Source organism: Lactuca virosa, chromosome 5 (genome assembly GCF_052849685.1).
Source record: "Lactuca virosa cultivar CGN04683 chromosome 5, Lactuca_virosa_CGN04683_v6, whole genome shotgun sequence".
In the NCBI taxonomy this organism is placed as follows: Eukaryota; Viridiplantae; Streptophyta; class Magnoliopsida; order Asterales; family Asteraceae; genus Lactuca; species Lactuca virosa.
Window position 1 is genome coordinate 219731441 of NC_136430.1, and position 21073 is coordinate 219752513.

The 21073-nt window shown below is 33.2% G+C and overlaps 1 long non-coding RNA gene and 1 pseudogene across 1 annotated transcript; one reads left to right on the top strand and one right to left on the bottom strand.

The window, feature by feature from the left end:
• Nucleotides 1-15174: 15174 nt before the first annotated feature.
• LOC145114786 (uncharacterized) lies at nt 15175-15557 on the bottom strand. The gene is made up of 3 exons (XR_013711228.1): nt 15544-15557; nt 15336-15416; nt 15175-15225 (listed from the first exon to the last, which is right to left on the bottom strand). It is a non-coding gene; the product is annotated as an uncharacterized LOC145114786 (long non-coding RNA).
• Nucleotides 15558-16475: 918 nt separating this feature from the next.
• Nucleotides 16476-17167, top strand: LOC145112378 (transcription termination factor MTERF8, chloroplastic-like; annotated as a pseudogene).
• The last annotated feature ends 3906 nt before the right edge of the window (nt 17168-21073 follow it).

Consider the following 21073-nt stretch of genomic DNA (forward strand, 5'->3'; position numbering starts at 1 on the left):
TCCAACCAGATTTCGAAATTATATTCAATGTCAAAACCATCGACATCAAAGCCATTCACAAGCGCATACGAATCTGTCGACATCACAAGCCATAAAGTTTTCGCTTTTTGGTTTTGATTAATTGACCCAATCCTTCGCTTTTCACACATTGCCATTGACAACAAATACTGACTCCAACTCAATTTCGAAATCAACCATTTTCCTTCAATTGTCGAGCTCTCCCAGCCAGTATGTTCCCAATCAATCACCCCATTCGACTCACAGCATCGAAGTAACAAACCAACATCAAATCAACCAAATATCTTCAACACTCCAGCCATTCGAAACGAACGACCAAAGCTAGTCAGTTTTGATTTCGAAGCCAATCGACTCCAGTTTCTTTCGATTCAGACTAACAACCATCTGAGTTCGACTTCTTTTCACCACAAAGATTTAATTTCGACATCATCGATTACAAACATGTTCGTAATCAGAAGATATACGTGTTTGACTCCAAAAAGTCAACTTCAAATCAAATCCTTCTCACATGTGAACTGAATATCAATATTAATCACTTCGCATCCTCCTTATACTCATGGACATCAACATTGACTATAAGACCTTCAATTTCCAAAAATCATTAAAGATGCGAACATGAACTGTGTTCGACATCAAGAACATAGACCCATCCGATTTCGAAATTAAACGCAAATCAAACTCAAATTCAGCATTCACAAGCCAAATATGACATGTATCACGAAATTCAGCATTCAATTCATTGATTCATCAATTGCATATTGAGTTTGACTTTTCTTTTCTGAGTTTGACTTTTTGAAATCGGAAGTCAACAAAAACTATATTGATAAATCTAACCCAGAATTTCAGATCAAAACATGATTATCCAACTGTTCTTCACATGTTCTTCACAAAAATTTCAAAATTCTTGATCAATTTCATCAAAATCAAAGAATTGATTGACAATTTTTCAAAGTCAATATGAACAATATGGAATCGTTTAGCAAACAATATATACAAAATCGATTCACAACTCAGATTTGCATACAAAACTAATCGATTTTCTTGATATGTTGAAGCGAAGTTGAAACTTAAGAACACGGAAAGAAAAATCGAGAACATGAGGTACAAGCAGTTAAGCACAATATGATGAAGACACAATCAGTAAATACGGATTGATCGAATGTTAATGAGTCATTGGGCTTGCATCGAGTTCTTATCTGATCAAAAGAAATTAAGTGGGCTCAATAATTTCATGAACAGTAATGGATCATATGGTTGGGCTTAATTTGTTTGGTTCGAAATTTTGAATTAAAATCTTCATAATCGAAGAAACATAATCAAATATTTGATTTAACTCATTTAGAATTAAATTTTGGATTTAAATGAGCAATTGCAAAAATTCGAGAATCGAAACGAACACATGAATGTTGGATTGGATTGGGCTTGATCAATGAAAAATTTTATTGGATCATAACAAGTGGGTTTTTCAAAAAAAATTGATCCAATAAGTCAAAATATCAAAAATTCAAGAACGCAACGCACGAATCAAAGAGATTTAAAGAGATTATCGAGAGACTCACCATAAATGTTCCGATTGTGATGATTGTTGCCAAACCGAGAACCGTTTCTTCAAAAAATCACGTTGATCTTCGAAGACCCGCTCTGATACCAATTGATGTGAATTATGAGCATTGATTTGGCATGTAGAATTAAAGAACACACAAAGAACATGATGATTTGGGTGCTAAAAGGTGTATTCGATCATAGTAAATGAGTACAAAAAATGTACTAGATCTAAAACTCCATAAATACCTCACTCACTAATCACTATGAACTACATCTTTCAAGCACACCTCTACAAGTGGTATGAACCCACCTTATATAGAGGTGTTTACATCTCTCTCTCTCTCTCTCTCTCTCTCTCTATCTATCTCTCATGTCATAAGACTACTTTACCACATGCAAGTGGGTCTATAGAAGTCAAACCATTTACAAAGTCATACATGGATAACTTTGTACCCAACAACGCTCTCGGTTTTGCGATTACTACGACTTACGTGAAGACTATTAATCCTAAATAGTCATCTATTAAAAACATTTATTTACGTGACTGGTCGTTTATACTATAAGGCAAAAATGAGGTGTTACAGTATTGTTTTAATCAACTTTGGTTTTGTAATGAATGATTATTTATGATTGGATTGCTTGTTGTTGAGGGGTTGTAGACATAGGTTAGATTCTTGAATTTTATTTGAAATACCATCGGGAAGCCCATGGAAAATGCAGGAGTGGTGTAAGACTAGGATTTGGCCTGTAGCATTCACTTGGGTTGAAATAGATTCGTTCGCTGAAATAGGTCGTATTGTTGTTTACTTTTCCCATGGGTAGTCCTGAGGGCCTTTAGAGTCGAGTGGATGTGTAGACTCGTCTAGTCTTTGTTTAATTAGGGTATATGTTTAGGTTCTTGCTCTTGTGTCTGAGTGAGAGGTTGTCGGCTTTAGCAGTTGTCAAGGATTCCAATTCCCTAGTTATCAGTAAGAAGATGGCGGCTGAAAGAAGTTTTAGACAGATTAGATCTGTGAGTTTTTGTTCTGCATGGTTAATGTGTGGGATGGATATTTTTTCTGGAAGTCAAGCATCATCTAAAATTTCTCAAATATGTTTGAGGATAGAGTGCCTTTGGATGTTAGATGGTTGTGGCGTGATGATATTCATTCTTTGTTGGGTTGCGTGTTTCTCGCTAAGGATTGATTCTGTTTTTTTGTGTCGATAAGAGGTTGTCTGTTTAGGGTTTTGTTCCAGAACCGCAGTTAGATTTCGACCTTTAGCAGTTCCGCTCGGGTATGGCTTATGTGATTGGTTTGGAAATCCTTGTGATTGCGTAGATGTAGATGTTGACAGTCAAAGTGGTGTTGAATCATGTAGAGATGAGTAGATTTGGAAAACCCCACAAGGGTTAAGAGGTTGTTTTAAGAGTAATTTGAAAGGAAACGTTTCGAGGACAAAATCTAATTGAAGTGGGGGAGATTTTTAACACCCATTTTACAAAATAAATTTCACATATTTGATTCTTAAGTTTCTGGGTGGCCACAACGTGGTGGAAGGATCACCACGACATGGCAACATTGCATGAAATGGGTGTTTCACTTGGCTACCATGACATGGACATTTATTGGCCACGACATGGTGATGGCAGCGATGTAAATCCTAGATTTATGGGGTTTATGCACTATTTAATGGAAGTGATCGCTAGGGTTCCTTCCACCCTCAACCTCCATCACCTCCAAAGTTCCTTAGATAAAACCCTAGCCTCCTTGCAAGTTTTCAGCTCATCTTTGCTGTTTTTGTTACCTTGGTAGGAATAAGGAGTCTCTAGTGAATGAATCCATTAAGCAAGCCACCTCCATCCTTTTGTGCATCTTTTGGAGTATTTGTGAGTCCTCAAGTTCCCAATTATATGATTCATTTCTTGTAGATCTAGCTTTCTTGGCATGTTTCGGTCCATATATGAAGTTTGAGTGATGTTATGTGATAAAGTTTGCAACTTTATGGCTCACCAAGGTCCCTTGAGCCTAATATCTTCTTGGCCTACAAGTTAGATGGGATTTGTAAGCTTTGCATAAGTTCTAGGTCATTTTCTTACCATTTGACCTAGTTTGAGTGATGGACATGCATGCCCATAAAGTTCGGATTTTTATGAGACTCTGAAGTCCTTAGAAGCCCTTTGTAAAGTTTGAGAAAAGGAGGTTTAACAGATTAAGAGTTTAATAAAATAAGTTGTTTTGTCAAAAATCACGTCGTGACATGATGTCCGCCACGACATGGCGAAAAGGGATTTTACGACTGTTTTATTTAGTTATTGCCACGTGGAAGGTTCTAAACCCTAACAATTGAGTATGAATCTAATAGAAACATGGAATAATAATACAAGTATTTAACAAACAACAACCAATTTTATTTTTTGGGTTTTTCACTAAGAATGTTCTTACAAAGAGAACAAGTACAATGATTCAGACGTAACAAATATTCTGAATCCTCTCCAAGAACTCACTAAGAACTGTTAAATCTCTATACAAAAACTCTCTAACTCTAAGAATACATTACAAATCATCAACTCCCAACTAATGAGAGAGGATAGTATAAATACTAGTCTAAATCTATGAGATAAGAGTTCTCTATATTCTCTAGATCTTTTGTTTAAATCAAATCCATGATTTGATGGGATTGAATCTTCAAGATAAATATAGATCTAGTAAATAAGGAACATATCATATCAGATTTTCAGAATACTTCTTCACAAAGTAATTAGATATGCTCCAGATTTGGACATCAGGACTAGCACGATATCTGTTGATCAAGGCATCATCGTCAGCGTCAGAATGTCATCCGTTGATCGGCTTATGCTTCAGCTAGAGTAGCTTCAGCTTCAGCAGATAGTGTATAACCATTAGTGTATCAGGTCTTCAGCATATCATATCATCAGTGTGTCATTAATGTAAGAACTTCAGTGTATAGACACATTGATCAGTCATCAGTACTAGCGAATCAAGTCTTCAATGAATGAAGCTCTTTGTATTGATAAAACTTTCAGTACCTTTGGTGCTAATAGTACCTTCAATGTCATTTCGTCAGCAGGGGATGATCTTCATTGGTACCAAAACTTTAGATATTAGTTCCAAATCTGATCAGCTAACACAGCTCAGATCTAGTCTTTATTCTTCATCATCTGAACTCCAGTGTTTGGTATAGCAGTAACCTATATCTTCAATATCAGTCTTCAAACTCATCAGCATATCTTCACATTAACTAAATAAATAAACTCTGACAGACAATGCTTGTCTAATTTGTATTATTTACACTTGCTTAGACAAGACTGATTGTCTACAATTAGCAGTAAAACTATAACTTAAATGTATATTTTTTGCATCATCAAATCTATACAAATATGTACCGTAACATTCTCCCCCTATTTGATGATGTCAAAACTAAACTAATACAGAATGGAATAATAAATTAACTAAATACAACTAAAGTAAAATGTTGATTTCTGCTCCCCCCTAAGATAAACAACATCTAAGGTCTGTTCCCCTTTAGATTTATAACTTTCTTTTTTCAAGAGTGTCTACTATTCTATGAATGATCAAGGAACATCATAGCATAACTAATAAACATTTCTCCCCCTTTTTGACAGTGTCAATAATCTCTGCTATTTTTTTTTGAAGACAACGGAAACCTGAAATGAAATAAAACATCAAATAAAGTTAAAGGGTGAGATGTTTATGTCTCATTTGTTGTATGGTGTAATACATGTGTTCTTTGACATGTGGAAGTTTGATGCTCACCATTGTATGTTCTATTATAGCGGTTCTTAGACATCAGTTTGATTGTCATGCCTCGCACACTGTATGGGATAATACAACGTGTCCCTAGACATCGGGATGTTGAAACTCCATTACCGTATGGTTTAATATGGAAATTCCTTGACATTAGCGAAAAGTATGTCTCACTCACTATCGGTGTCATAGCAAGATCATTTACATGCGGGAAAGACATTTCATTAATTGTTGGTTTGACGGCCAATCACTAACATCAAGGAAGGGGATAGTAAGAGCTAGGAGAATAAGATTCACCGTCAATTCAGATAATGGTACTATATCATACCTCGGTCTAGGAGGTCAAGGACATGAATAACCCTTTGTCAAGTAACTCTTATTCTGATGATTATATAGTTAAGGTAAACCACTGGGTAATGCTCGATGTTTCAGCAGAACATGAGACTTGAAGCATATGACAAGCATGCTTCCAAGGACAAGGTCTGGATAAAGATAGTTAATCATAAAATAAACACCCAAGCCTTATAATAGTTTTCTGATCAAGACTAGGCAATCTTATCTTGAAAGTTAGACAAAGCTAGACTAACAACATGAGTGGGTGACTCAATTGCATACCAGCAGACGATCTCACTAATGAGATAATTAAAGAAATTTAGTCACGTACATTATCATGCTTCTAGGGACACTTTATTAGTCCATGATAGTTCGCCATTGAGGAAAAATATTGGCTAAGAGAGGGGATAACATCGTTGCCTTATAAGAATTTTCGTTTGTAACCAGGAAAATATCTTTAGGTGAAGAATAGACCTTGCTATCAGTTTCAACACAAGGGATGGATGGCTTATTTAGTCTTAACGGATATGAAAATGACATGTTGAGTTAAATACTTTTGAAGTGAAATCTCATCAGGTCATTAACTATTGGAAGACACGAGACTTAAGGCATATGCGACAACATTTGTTCCAGGGATAGTGATTTGCTAACAGTTACATACTTGGTTTATGAAATGCCACCGTTAAACATAAAAGGTACAAAGATTTTAAGACAAGTGACCATACATGATGAAGAATAGGTTTCAGCTTCAAAAACCATTTCTACTAGCTTGTCAAATTTTCAGCTCGGTTGCCTTAGTCAAACTTGATGGCTCCCGTAAGTTTTTGTTTATTTCTTTCAACATCTTGACACTTTTCCATTTCTTCGTCAAATTATTTAAAGTGGTGCAATTATTTTGCAAATCTTGAACCAAATGTGTATTGACACATTAGGTAGACTTTCACCAAGACCCACTTAAAACTAACTTTTCTAAGCACAAGAACCATAACGTGATCTAACATACATGCTATCTCTTGATCAACTGCAAGGTAGTGCCTAAAACCAAAGAACTTTGTACACATAATAAAGATATCATTGTTAGAACTTTAGGGGCTAAATAACTTCTAATGTTCGTAGATAATTTGAACATCAGACATAACATTAAAATTTGTCCCCCGGAGCTGAATGTTTGACTTCATTTTGCTATTTTAGTGCATCCCCCCCCCCCTTCTATTTCTATAAGGCTGATAGAAAATATACACTTTAAAATCTTTGTTAAGAAAACCTACACAACACTTGTTTTTGTATTTTTATATTTAAACCAAAAAATAAATAAATGTCTAAACTAAATAAAGTTAATTAGAAAAAGTTTAACTAATTAAAACTCTGGAAAAACTTTTGTTATTTTTTATTTAACTAAAATAAATGAAACTTTGGTAAAACGATTTAATTTTTTATTTTATTTTTTATATATAAATATACATAGAGAAGAAATCTTAAAAATAATTTACAATACTTATCAGTAGTATTTAACAATTAATTATTTACCTGTTTAGCGACCTTAGAGCTTGAACTTGGCTTTAAGTTATAATCCACACGATAAGATCCATTTTCCAAACGTTGATAAAGATATCTCTCATGCATAGCCAAATGCTTTTACAGTTGGCAGTCTATAAGTGAGACAACTAAGGACTGACACACCTCCATTGACTTTGCTTATATATACACAAAGATGAGGACAACTCTTTAATTTCTAGAAAAATATTGTAATAGATTTGACGTTTGTCTTTTGTTATAACCAAAATGCCTTTCTTTAGTATATCACATGAAGAAAGAGAGAGAGAGAGAGAGAGAGAGAGAGAGAGAGAGAGAGAGAGAGACCTACAACTCATTTTATGATAGATAGATACAACGAGACAAAACTCAACGCTGCATGGTTGTTGCTTTCCTTTTGCTTTTTCTTTTGTCTCTTGTGACAATGTTTCTCACATGGTCCCACATAAGGAGTATTTTGTGTGGCTTCTTGTTGAAAATCACAATACATAGTTGCTATGCATACACACGCATAAAATTTCTCTAATTCTTTTATCTTCATTCAAACCTTGAGCCTTTTTCTCTAGACCATAATACCCTTGACAAATTTTTGTTTTATCCAGCCTTTTTGACTTTGAGATGAACCCACGTCTTTATTTTAACTTCTTTCTCAATGTGGGATCTGCAATGCTTTGACTTTATCATATACAATTCATCCTTCCTTTGTAGGCTTGATAACCCCTGACAAATGGACACAATTACGATGCAGTTGGACACATGAAGGGAGAGAGAAAACACATTACACCAGCTGCAACCTTTTTTATATAAAAAACCGAGAACATCTTCTTGTTCCTTGAAAAATAAAGAGATGCTTTGACATCTAATTCTCTATTGACTTGCCTTTTTTTCACGGCAACCAACCCATGTCAATGACATCTCATGCATGTGTGAAACCCTACATGCTGAACATTTCTATTGCAACTATAATTTGAGTAAACTCTGATTGATATAAACATCACCCACTAGACCCATCGTTTACTTCTCATTCCTTTTGCTATTACCATCAGAATGAAAAATCCATTCTTTTAGAAACAACGTGACCATCCTATTTCATCTATCATAGTAGTTGTTACCTTTTTCCTTTTTTTCTTTTTAGTTCTATGAAAAGTCCCCTCTCTTGATGTACTTTCTTATTGCTTTTTTAAGCCTTGTCAACATCACCAATATTCATTTACTTGTATATAAACAAGGAGTCTACTCCATACACCAGAAGCAAAACTCTTTCTTCATTCAAAAAGAGACATAATAAACAGAAATTCTGAATTGAAAACGAAAATCAGGAGCAAGTCTTTCTCTTGAAATCAGACATGAAAACCTTGCTTACCTATTATAGGAAGCAACCTAAAAAGAAACTTGATATCCATGCAACGGTAATAAAACCATTCTATTAAAACATAGCCTTTCTTTTTTATTCTTAAAACACCATTCTATATTCTAAATAGATCTTGTATTGGAGCCACCTGACAACCTAACTTCTTCTGAATATTTCTGATCCGAGAGAAAAGCATTGGCTCTTGGTTTCAAAACCGTTCTCTTCTCACTATACTATGTAGGTTGCTACATTGTCTTTGTGACTCTTGCATGAAAGCCCGTGGTTGGTGATAGATTTTATAGGTTACAAAAATATATGGCGAAAAAACTTAACCCTAAGTTCACATCAACCTATTGGATCTAAGTTTTCTCTGTTGATTGCAACAAACATTTGAACATCAAGAACCCTAGGAATACTCTACTATTTTCGAAATTCACAAAAGGATTAGGGTTTACATACGTTTTCATTATTATTGTAAATAATCAAAAAAATCCTTCTTGAACAAGATCTAGAAAACAAGTATCATAAATCTCATGCCTTTGATGGCACACACCCAAAACCCTAGAAAACTTAGAATGAAGAGGAGAGAGAGGAAGAAAAAGGAAATTTCGTTCCTAATACTCTTAGGAATGTCATGAACGAAAATTGATGGCCTTGGGGTCCTATTTATAGTTTAGGCAACTTGCAAGCAAAGCAGAATCTGAATTGATTAAATAATAGATTTAATCCTAATTCAAATCATTTCCTTTTATGCAATCATGAGGCTTTTGAAAACCCTAGAAGGACTCCTAATTTCGTTCACCCGTTGGATGATTCTAGAATTGCTTCTTTTGTTCAACTATTGAACAATTGTAATTCACCCCTTGCACCTTTAATTAATTCCAATTAATTGTTGGGTTTTAGTTCAAAAATAGTTTCATAAACTAGAAAAATTATGGCAACGGAATACTTAAAATTTGAACATAACATAACATTTTATACCCACCAAGGATCTTCTTGCAAGTTGTAGAAATATTTAAACACCAACCAAAGAAGAGGTGAAGAAATGATAACCTTTGTAGTTCTTTGGGTCCTCTTGGGAGGCTTGGAAGTTGATGAAGAATGTGGAACCTTTGATACACCAACAATGACTCAACTTAATGTAGATGCTAGTCCATAAACTCTTAAACCCTTAAGCTTTAATTTCATAACCAATATGAACTTAAAGAAGGCATGAAAAATACAAGTATTCTCTTCATGCAAAAGGCAAGACTAGAGAGAGTGACAGAGAGGGTCATAGTTTTGGCCATTCTTCAAAAGAATGACTAGCCAAAAATGCAAGCCTCAAACCTTGTATTTATAGTAGTAACAATACCCTACCTTTTGAATAAACTATTCAAAAAACCATACTCTTATTTAAATAATCAAAGAGCCATTCTCTCATTTAAATAATCAAAAAGCCATACTCTTATTTAAATATTCAAAGAGTCATTCTCTCATTTAAATAATCAATTTTATAAAATATAAAAGGAAGAAGGCAAAAGCTTTATATTTTATAAAACAATTTTATAAAATATAAAATTTAACTTTTTGGTAAAAGACGAAAGAATTTGTCTAGTCCAAAATGTTGTGCATGACTTATTAATTCATACCATATGAATTATATATAATGTTACTTGCTAATGAAAATTATTATTTCCTAGAAATAAATAATTTCCAATTTAATTATAAGAGTTTATTGAACTTTTATTAAAACCAATTTCTAATAAATAATCAATTGTATCAAGTTGTTGTTAGTGTGACCCATTAGTCTCATATGTTAATTAGCAATATCACTTTAATATGACTCCTGAGCATACCATACCTTTCATTAATCCCATATTAATTCCAGATTAATTCTGACCAATAATTAATCAATTCTTATTGATTTCTTATTAATTTATTATCCATATAAATTAACAAATCAATTATTTAACAATTGATCTCATGTTAATTTATTAATCACATAGCACATTAACATATCAATTATGTACTCCCAATTAATATATTGATCACATAATATATATTAACAAAACATCTCTCTCTCTCTCTCTCTCTCTCTTTCCTATTATCATTTCTAGCTATTTCTGGTTATGAGGGCAACCCAAAATGACTTTTCTTCTATTTTCAAGTTTATACCAATTTAGTTATGAGCTTAGACACCTTAATCCAACATTCTCCCACTTGGATAAGTCTATAACTATAATTGCAAGCATAACCAAACAACAAAGAGTGCTTTCCGAAGCCACTACCGAACTCTAATCTAATCAGACATTAGCCTTAAGATTGGTGATCAGATATTCATTCGTTCTACAAGATATCGTATGGACATGAGACATAGATTAGAATCAATCTCATAGTCCAAGATCTTGTTCCTCGATTTCCTGATTTATGACGACTGAATTCAGACTAGTAATTAAAACCATCAATTTAGTCCAAGCTCGGCCAAGCACTTCAGATGTCGACAACAAATCATCGAGGCGCCCAAAGATATAATTTTTCCCGTTAGGGCAAAAGGAATGGATAAACTTCGACTTATATGCTTGTATCTTTTACTTACCAAATCATGCATGACACTACGTTTTATGACATCATGTTACTAATGTGTTTTCGTAATACTAATGCACAACCGACTTGTAAATTACAACTCATATATCGCCATTTGAAAAATAAAATATATTATCGTCTCATAATTACTCATGATAGAATCAATGAAGTAATCTCCTGTGATATCAAGATTCCAAAGTATTAAAGACCGAGTCTTTGATATTACAAAATATCCTACTGGAACTTTGTTAGTAGAAACAATTCCATGGTAATGAAGGTGCTAATTCAAGGTACACTCCTTGAACACTTCTCTTGTATTAAAGTTTCTAACTCACATATAGACTCTTCAACCATCTCCCATTATGAAACGTTTCCTTATTCCTATATAACCATCAATTCTGATAAAGAATTATCTCAATCCATAATTATGTCACTATGGTCTGTCCAAATTAATATCATACTTTTAACTTTCCATAAGCAACCAGCCTTTCGGTATAACCTTAGATTGTTCTTGACAGTTGTTTAACAACTTTAGTCACACAAAATTCTAGTCCCTTTTTCTTACAATTCTCTGAGCATTTGAAAATTTTGAATAAGTGAATATTATAGCATATATAATCGATCCTATAACCAAATCATATGAGACTCGACTCATTATGTATTATATAAGGATCTGATATATGTTCAATCTCTTGCTATAATATTTCTATATATTGAATATGTTGAACCATTTCAACATGATATTCATATATCTATGACTAAGTTCTATTAAACTATACAATCTAAACCTTTAGATTCGAAAAGAAGTATGAGTTCCCTCTCCCTTAAGTCTACTATAGCGAAAAAATTCTCATCCTGTGCAATTTGCAAATTGGAAACATTGTTCCCTACAAACAGTATTGTTAACATGCAATACTAGCATAACAATTATGCTCCCACTAGCTTTGACATGTACCCATAAATCAACTGGACTTCTAGAAATCAATACTCTTGACTTTCTTATTGAAGTACAGATTTCTATTACGCGATGCTTCGATAAGTCTCTAACTAGACTTCTTAAGCTTATTCACGTTAATTGGATAACATATGTGTGTGTTTAAACCTTTCAAAACTTATAGATATATGTCATGAAACTTCAAACAATTCCTTGCCATTCCTCTCAATTCAAAATATGAAGAGGGATGTCTTAATCATATTATGAATTTGAAAATGCAATTAACACACCCAACATCCATATTGATCATTATCAGATATTATAATCTATCAGCGAAAGTGTTTCCTCACAATCATTCTCATGAAATAGAGCGCAACCTTTTCCACCTAGATTTTATGGTACATATGTTCCCATCCACGGGATCTATCATTTCCAACCTACAATCAAGATTTAGTACAAAACCAAATTCAAATTTAGCTTTCCTTCATGGACTGATCTTCATTATTCTAAATTTCTTGCCATCTGGTAGCACAAGGGCCTACCAGTGCTTCCATGTTGTTAGCAGCTCACCCATATTGATTAATGTACTTTCACTTACCAATGGGCATTTGCTTTTGTAGTTACACTACTAGAAAAATACCCTTTAATGACGCGCATTGCGTGTCGTAAAAGGGTACACATGACACGCAAATCTGTGTCAAGGAACGCCCTGTCATAAAGGAAGACGACACGCTTTTGCGTGTCGTAAACTTACGACGCGCATTTACAACGCACATTACGTGTCAAGGAAGGCCCTGTCATAAAAGAAGACGAAATGTATTTGTGTGTCGTAACCTTACGACGCACGTTTAGGAAACGCATTGCGTATCATTAAAGCCCATGTCATAAATGAAGACGACACACATTTACGTGTCATTAAATTCAGCAACCATTTACGATATGCATATACGACGTGCCTTTATGATACTTATTTACGCATGATACAAAAATATTCAAACAAATATATACCAAAACAATCAATTTCTTCCAATAACATAATGTTAAAAAATTGTAATACAAAATGTAAGTAAATCTCATAAAAACATTTGACTCAAGATGGGGTTTAATGGGATCCACACCCACTCCAAGAAAAAGACATAAAAGCCCCCGCCATTAATTGAAAAGTACAATGTTATGATGGGTAGTGAAAATGAACCTCCAACAAGTCTTTCTCAACACGTTCTTTCAGTTGTTGCATAGAAGTTGTGCCACCAACAAGCTGTTTGTTGTGTACATAACAAAACAAAACATTACTCATATTATACAACAAATTTTAGCTACTGATACATTGTGTTTTATTGATTTAGCCTCCAAACTATTATTATATTAATCATTAAGAATGAGTATAGTTCAGTGGCTAAATTGATAAAATGTTGAAATTATGTTCTATTTTTATGTATATTGATTTTTGCCCTTTTTCAAAACCATATAACTAATAAAAATGGTTTACTTAAAAGGTCAAAAATAACTATGATGGCCTAATCACCACATATGGCAGTTAAGTGGCTAAACTAATAAATGGTAAAAGTATAAGTGCTTTTTCTGTATTTTTCCCTAAATAGCATCACAAAATGTTATCATCTCTAAAAAATAATTAAACAACAATCATAAGCACAACCATAATTCTCAATGTGCATCATATCCTATACAATCTGCACCATATTATAGATTGTTTTATGTATGAGGTGCATATCACCACATATGACAGTTCAAAGCTAAAATTGGATTAATTTTTCAAAGGTACCTTAAAAGAAAAAAAATAGAAAGAAAGTATAATGCTATAGCAAACAAATGAATGGAAGTATATTTCTCTTTCTTGCATTTAAGCCTTATTTCATTGTTAGGGTAAAAAAAAGATTCAAAAAATAAGGTTGAAGCTAACCTGAAACTCTCCTGGACAAACCTCCTTCCTTTTAAAAGAGTATCGAGGCCTTATATGCATTTTAGATAGGCAAAAAATATAATTATACAGCTAGCCAAACACCTTGATCATTCACAGAGTCTAAATTTAATCAGTAGTGAATATCAACTTACTTTAACTCCTTTGCTTTCCAAGCTTTTCATTAAGCAATCAGTAAGAAGTTCTCCTCCAATTGGAGATGCTGAGACAACCTATTCCAAAATTAAAACATACAAATTAGTTAGGGACAAGAAAGGAAAAATAAGAGGGTATACAAAAGCTCTGTTTCTTTTCTAGACTTAATGAACCAACTAAATGTGACTAAAAACCATTTTACCCTTGATTCCAACAACCAATTTAGAAAATGGTCAAAAATAACAAGGTCAAATAGGTCAAAAATAAACATCCCCTTAGAGCTATTTGTATAATGGGTCAGTGCATGTGTACAAGGGCAACAATAGTTGATCCTCCACCACTAAAGAATTATTAACCAATCTAAGTATCAACTCCCATCCAAGTAATATTAATAATAGAAAAATCAATAAACTCTAGATGAAAAATAAAAACTAAGGTTTAAATGCAAAAAATGAAAAAATACTTTTATTGATTTTTTATATTATACTTTGAAAAATCCACCCAATTATTGCAATGTCATCCAAACACAAAGCAGTTTCCACTACTATAATTAGATAGATTTTTCAAAGTATATGGTCTTACAAAAAATGAGAGTACAATGCTATAGTTAGATAACCTTTTCAAAGTACAATACCTACAAAATGCTCAAGTAAGAAGAAATAGAAGTAGGATGCTACAATAAACAAACAAATGAATGTCTGCTGTTATATCTTTCATTTAGCCAATCAAATTAAGATTTGAAACTCATATATGCATTAATAAACATCTTTACATATTTCGAACTTCATCATTCAAGTTTTATCAGATAGAAAAGCATGAATAAGAAAGAAATTTGAAGATTAACTGTTGACAAAAAAATATATTTTTTCATACCAATCAACAACCAATGAGGTAGCACATCCTGAAGCAAAAGACGTGAGAACCTGGAAGTAAAATAGGTAATCAAGATTATATGACATGCTCAATATGAAACAAGATGAATTCAACAAATCTCAGTTTTCCTTCAAGATTTATATGTTAGAAAGGAGGGAGAAGAGAGCATACAATGTTTTTTGCTAGAAACAATGCAGGAGCTTGGTATTTTTCAAACATAAGCTTTGCAGCCCTGTCATATTTAATGTAACAGATGTTTTATAGTAGCACTTTCGGAAGTAAAGAGAAAATATGTCAAACAAAATGTATGAAAGCAACAATGGCAATGTTGTAACTGCTTACTTTTCTCTCTGATGTTGAGTGTTAGAAGAAGGTTCTGCAAGTAGCATTGGGTGCTCTTTAGGATCAACCAACAGGCATTCCCTACAAAACAATGACAATAAGTCACACAATGAAAAGAAATGAGCAATTTCCGTAATGGTATAATTTGGAATCTGAAGAAATTGAATCTTGTCATGCGTTTGGTTGCCAATAATAGATTGATGATTACCTGAAGGCGTGATCCCAGATGCTTTCTACAATATCCCAATCAGTAACAATTCCATATTTTATTGATGGTAGAACCTGGTGAAATAGCATGGAACTACAAAATTACAAAGTATAATTTATTGGAAGGAATTCAATTCCATTCCTTCCCTATACTTATTTGTGAAAACAATAAAATACCACCACTAACGATTCCAAACCAATAAACTTACTGTCCATCCGGAAGTTCATATGTTATCATGGGAATGTTGGAATAAGATGTGTCTGAAATCAGAAAGAAAATCAGGTGTTCATACTTCATACCCGGACAACAAAATTCGTAATAAATATATTGATCTATGAAAAAGGGGACACCAACCATCAAATGGAGTATAAGGGGCACGACACACACATTCCTTATATAACTGGCAATAACCCTCTGTAACAGTAATAATTATCATCATTATAACAATAATAATAATAATATTTATGATTATAACAATTTCGAAAATGAATTTCCAATCCAAATAATAACAAACCTGGCAATAAAGTCTATAGCTTTCAATTGTGTTAGGGAAATCAAGATCTATAGTCTGTAAAAATCAAAGCCATCAATGCAAAATTTATAGAAAAGTGCCACATAATTATATGAAATTTATAGGGAGGAACATATTTTAATTATTTTATATGCTATATGAAATTATCTTGCAATTCCCAGCAACATTGAAGGAAAAGATCATATTTTTGTCTTTAAGAGGGATATTTTCGTCTCCCAAGAATAGGATCGGCTGCACAACAGACCACCTTCCGTTCCTAAAGATATAAGTTTAAAATACATAAGAAAAAAACCATGTGCTTCTCATATTGCAAAAATAAGTTAAAATGATGAACAATGAGAGTTCAGATTAAGAAGTTAGTCAAACAGTAAGATGATTGATGAAAAGTACCTTGAATTTTATGTGCTCCTCGTTGATACTATTCAAGTCACTTGGTGAGTCACGAACTTAACTCGGTAAACTAATCCCCCGTAACCCTAGAATCATAAGCTACATCATCGATTTGAAGATTTAAGGGGTAGTTTACTTTCTTGTAAACATCGGTTTGACCAAAGACGGAATGATTGGGAAATCCTAGTTAAAAACTCCGATTATGGGATACAGTTGAGAAACAAATACGATCCACAATTGAGTTTATATCTTCGTTAGGTTAACGACATCGGATCTACAAAAGTAGCGATTAATTCTCGGAAGTTATGTGTAGAGATCTGGATAAGATTTTAAGCCAAATGTTGGTTATTTGAAAATCTGTGGGTTTGATTCGGGGTAGATGGCGAGTTTAGTGGGGCGATAGATATTGATTTTGATTTAGAGTGTTAAAAACTTGTTGGAATCGAGGATTGCGTTTTTGGTGGAGGTGATGGATCAAGGAATTGAGGAAGTTGTGGATTATCCCGAGTTTTTTAGCATGATTTGAAGAAGCGACTTGTGAGACGTGAGAAGCTTTTGAAACAGAAGAACGTTTCTTGCAATGAGCTCAAAACTCGAAACAATCTTGAGACCGAGAGGAGAGAGGACAAAGGTAAAGAAAGGCGGGGTACTTCAAATTTTTGGGGGATTTGGTTTCCCCTCTTAGGGTTAGGCGCGTATTAAAAAAAATTATAAAACGACATCTCTTTATGACACCCATTTAATTTAGGTGCCCTCCGTGTTTGTAATTTTTTTTTGTTTGACACTAATTTTAGGGCACGCACAAATGTATGTCCTCTATCATTCAAATTTTGGAAAGCTGGCATTATTTTTAGGACACACAAAAAATGTGTATCGTAAATCAGTGTGTGTCATTGTTCGCGTGTCATTAAAGGACTGTTTTCTAGTAGTGTTAAATGGAAACATATAACTCATAAGCATTGCCAAATCAACTTGAAGTGCACAGAAATAAGAATGTGCCAACCAAACTCGATAGGTTATCTACCTCAGGTCCCATGCTAGTGATAACTAAAAGGTTTATTGTCGATTGACTCTTGAAACTCTCAAGATCAATACGACTCCCATTTACTTCTTGACATATGATTTTTCTCTCAAGGAACATTCCTTGACGCGCTAAAACAAATATTCAAAAGTTTGTGTGGATTCTCGACAAGAAAACACTTGATAGAATAGATCTCAGTTTATCTTTTGTTTCTCGATTAATGAAAACATCACAACTCCAATTCTATATGTGCTAGAGTAATAAAACATTTTACTCCATATATTTCGAGGTGTTTTCAACATTCTTAATTTGAAAAGTGTTCCATTATATGATTTGTAGTTAATAGAGCATGACTCTAAAACTTGATTTGGAATGAAGTATGACTCATCTCTTGATTGAACTATTTCCAACAATATTTGATTCCTCTTCTTAGTCATACAATTGCACTAAGATGTTCTTCGAGGGTCAATTCTGATATAAATCCACAATCAATAAGATGATCATAAACATGATACTAAAGTACACTCTTTTCTTTTCAGAGTGGAGAAACTTTTATCTTTCTGCCTAATAGATTCTTCTTATTCGTTCTACTACTTTTTCAAAGTATCAAAATTATGCTTAATCTTATAAACACAACCATATTTACTGAAACATCAAAAAATCATGACAAATAGAGTTATCTTCCTTTGTGGTGGATTTGAATAGTCCATATCAACATGTACTAGATCCATTACTCCTTTACTTGAATCACATAAACATGTGATCAATGGATTAGTCATAATTTTCCAATGACCAAGATTCTCATACAACACACAATTCGAATTGCTTGACTCCAAGTTTCTGTCTAATTTCAAACTTGGTGATGAGAATTCTTTTCACTTGGTTAATTATGACAATACCACAAGCGATATCATAAGAATAAAATCCACAATTAATATTACTATTATTAGAAATGTAACCAACACTTTCATAAATTCCATTGCAAGCTAATATAAAATAAGGTAACCAGATATACAAAAATTTCGCTTTTATTGAAATAAAAGAAAATTTGAAGCTTGTCCTTACAATGCATAAAATGAAAACTATGTTTCTAGACATCTTTGAAGAGTAATAAGAATCTATTAAATTATCTCAACTCCTTAGTAGTAGCTCCAAATTCTGATCTTCAAACAATGTGACCAAAGTCCATTTCTCATGATCAAATTTAGCTCACCTTGCTCAAGCTTCCTTCTTTCTCTTAGCTCTTTTAATACCATTAAAATGTGATCATCACATCATGTATTAAGAATTTATGAATAGGAACTTCTAAAACAATGGAGTCAGATAATGGATATACCTAAAGTAAAGTCACATGACTTGACTTTATTATCTCTAAGACCTTTTGGGTATTTTGGGCAACTTCATTTCCAATGTCCCTTTAATTGGCAGTATAAATAAGTGGACTCTTTGGGGTCAACACGTGGAACGGTATCAGAACGAGCCTTTCTCTTTACCATACGATCAAATTGTCTGACCTTGGATGAACCCCTTCCATTGGGAAGAGAAATCGTTTTTGGAGCACTTTTGTCACCATTGTCAATGTCCATGGAAACCTTGGAATTAGACCCAATATGCATCTCTACTTTAGATGTGATCTTAAGCATTCATACTTCAGCAACAATCAATATTTGATTCAGATCGATTAGGTTCATGTCGATATTCCCCATATAAAATTTCTTAATGAACTGATCATATGAATTTGGAAGCGAAAGAAGAACCAAAGCAATGGCGTGCTCCCTTGGGAAAACGACACCCATTATATCCAACTCGTTAATGTACGATTTCATTTTCAGAACATGCGCACACACAAAAATTTCATCTTCATGTTTGCATGCCAATAGGGCTTGAGTTGTCTCATATCTTTCAACTTGAGGAAAACATGACATTGGGGGAGTCACAGGAGGAGGAGGTGGAAGAGTTAAAGAAGCATGATATCCAGATCCACTAATTCTCGAAGAAGGAAGAGGAAAACCATTTCTAAAAGAATCCGGAAGACCATTTCCATCTTTATAAGACATCTAAAAGTGGGAGAGAAGAGAATTCAAGTTAGTTGATTTTAATCCTTAATTATTAACCCATAAATTTAAATTAAGGCTAGGATCCATATTTTCGATTCAAACTTTGAAGAGGGATGTCGTAATCAAATTCAAATATATTTTATGTAGGTAAGGCTTTTACCAATTTCAATCTAATGGAACTCCTAGATCTTTTGAGATTCATCGAATCTTACCAATGGCATGTTTAATCTCAGATTATGCTCTCACTTTTGTGACTGGGATGACGAGGATCACAAACAAGATGTGGATAACCATGCAAACCTGCTTGACAACGTCGATGTCATTTATCATCTCACATTGATGTGTCGGTTAACCACACACACTCCATCAACAATGATAATTTTTTAGATGCCCATCATATTTCTTTATAGTCCCTATTAGTGTGTCGGTTAACCATACACGCTCCACTAACGACATATAAATCATGATGTGCATTTTCATGGATTAACATACTTTTCACATTTTTCCTAAAGTAAGTAGAGCGTGATTTTTTTAAATAGTTTTGTTACTTTATATCATTATAATTTTAATGAGATTATGTCCTATCAAACCCGTTCAGCTGACGACCCTCCAACATACAAGGGAGCAGTGGGTGAGAGCGGATATCCAATGGCGGTTATTTTATAGGCCGCTTTCTTATACGACTATTGAATGAGGCGGACTAGCTATTTTACTGACTTGTCTTATATATATATATATATATATATATATATATATATATATATATATATATATATATATATATATATACATATATATATATATATACATACATATATATATATATATATATATATATATATATATATATATATATATATATTGTCACACCCCCAAACCAGACGACGGAAACGTCCGAGGGTGGAGGACTTCATTTGTAGTATCACAACACATGCATTATAGTAATCAGAGTACAAACAACCACGGTATTTAAAAAGTATAAGTATTTACATATGTTTCATCATAGTATACTGAAACCAAATAGTTATACAAAGAAGAAGACAAGACATAAATAGCTCCATCTTCTCAAAAGATCGGGGAGTACCTGTCTACTGGTTCCCTGAGAATACAAGTAATTTGAAAAGAAAGTATCAACATAAAGTTGAGTGAGTGCATAAGTATTTATGTTTGAAAGAATGTTTTCTGTTTCTTGAATATGTAAATTGTTCTAGAAAATCCTATATTTTCTGCTGTATATGAAAAGTAGTTTATGTTACATTAAACTGTTCTATTTGTAAACCAATGTTCTATATTTGTAATCCTTTTATAAACTTGTATCTGAGAGTATGTCTGATTTCATCAACTGTTATTGTAAACTATAATGTAATACTGTAAACTGTATCTTGTAAACTAGTACTTTGAAAATGTACTTAAGTTTAGTTAATTATACACTAACGTATTGTTAATATCTTTTATATGCGTTATTATAACCATACTGACTAGATCGCCTGACCCAACGCCATGAATACGCTGAAACATGTTGATAACAAT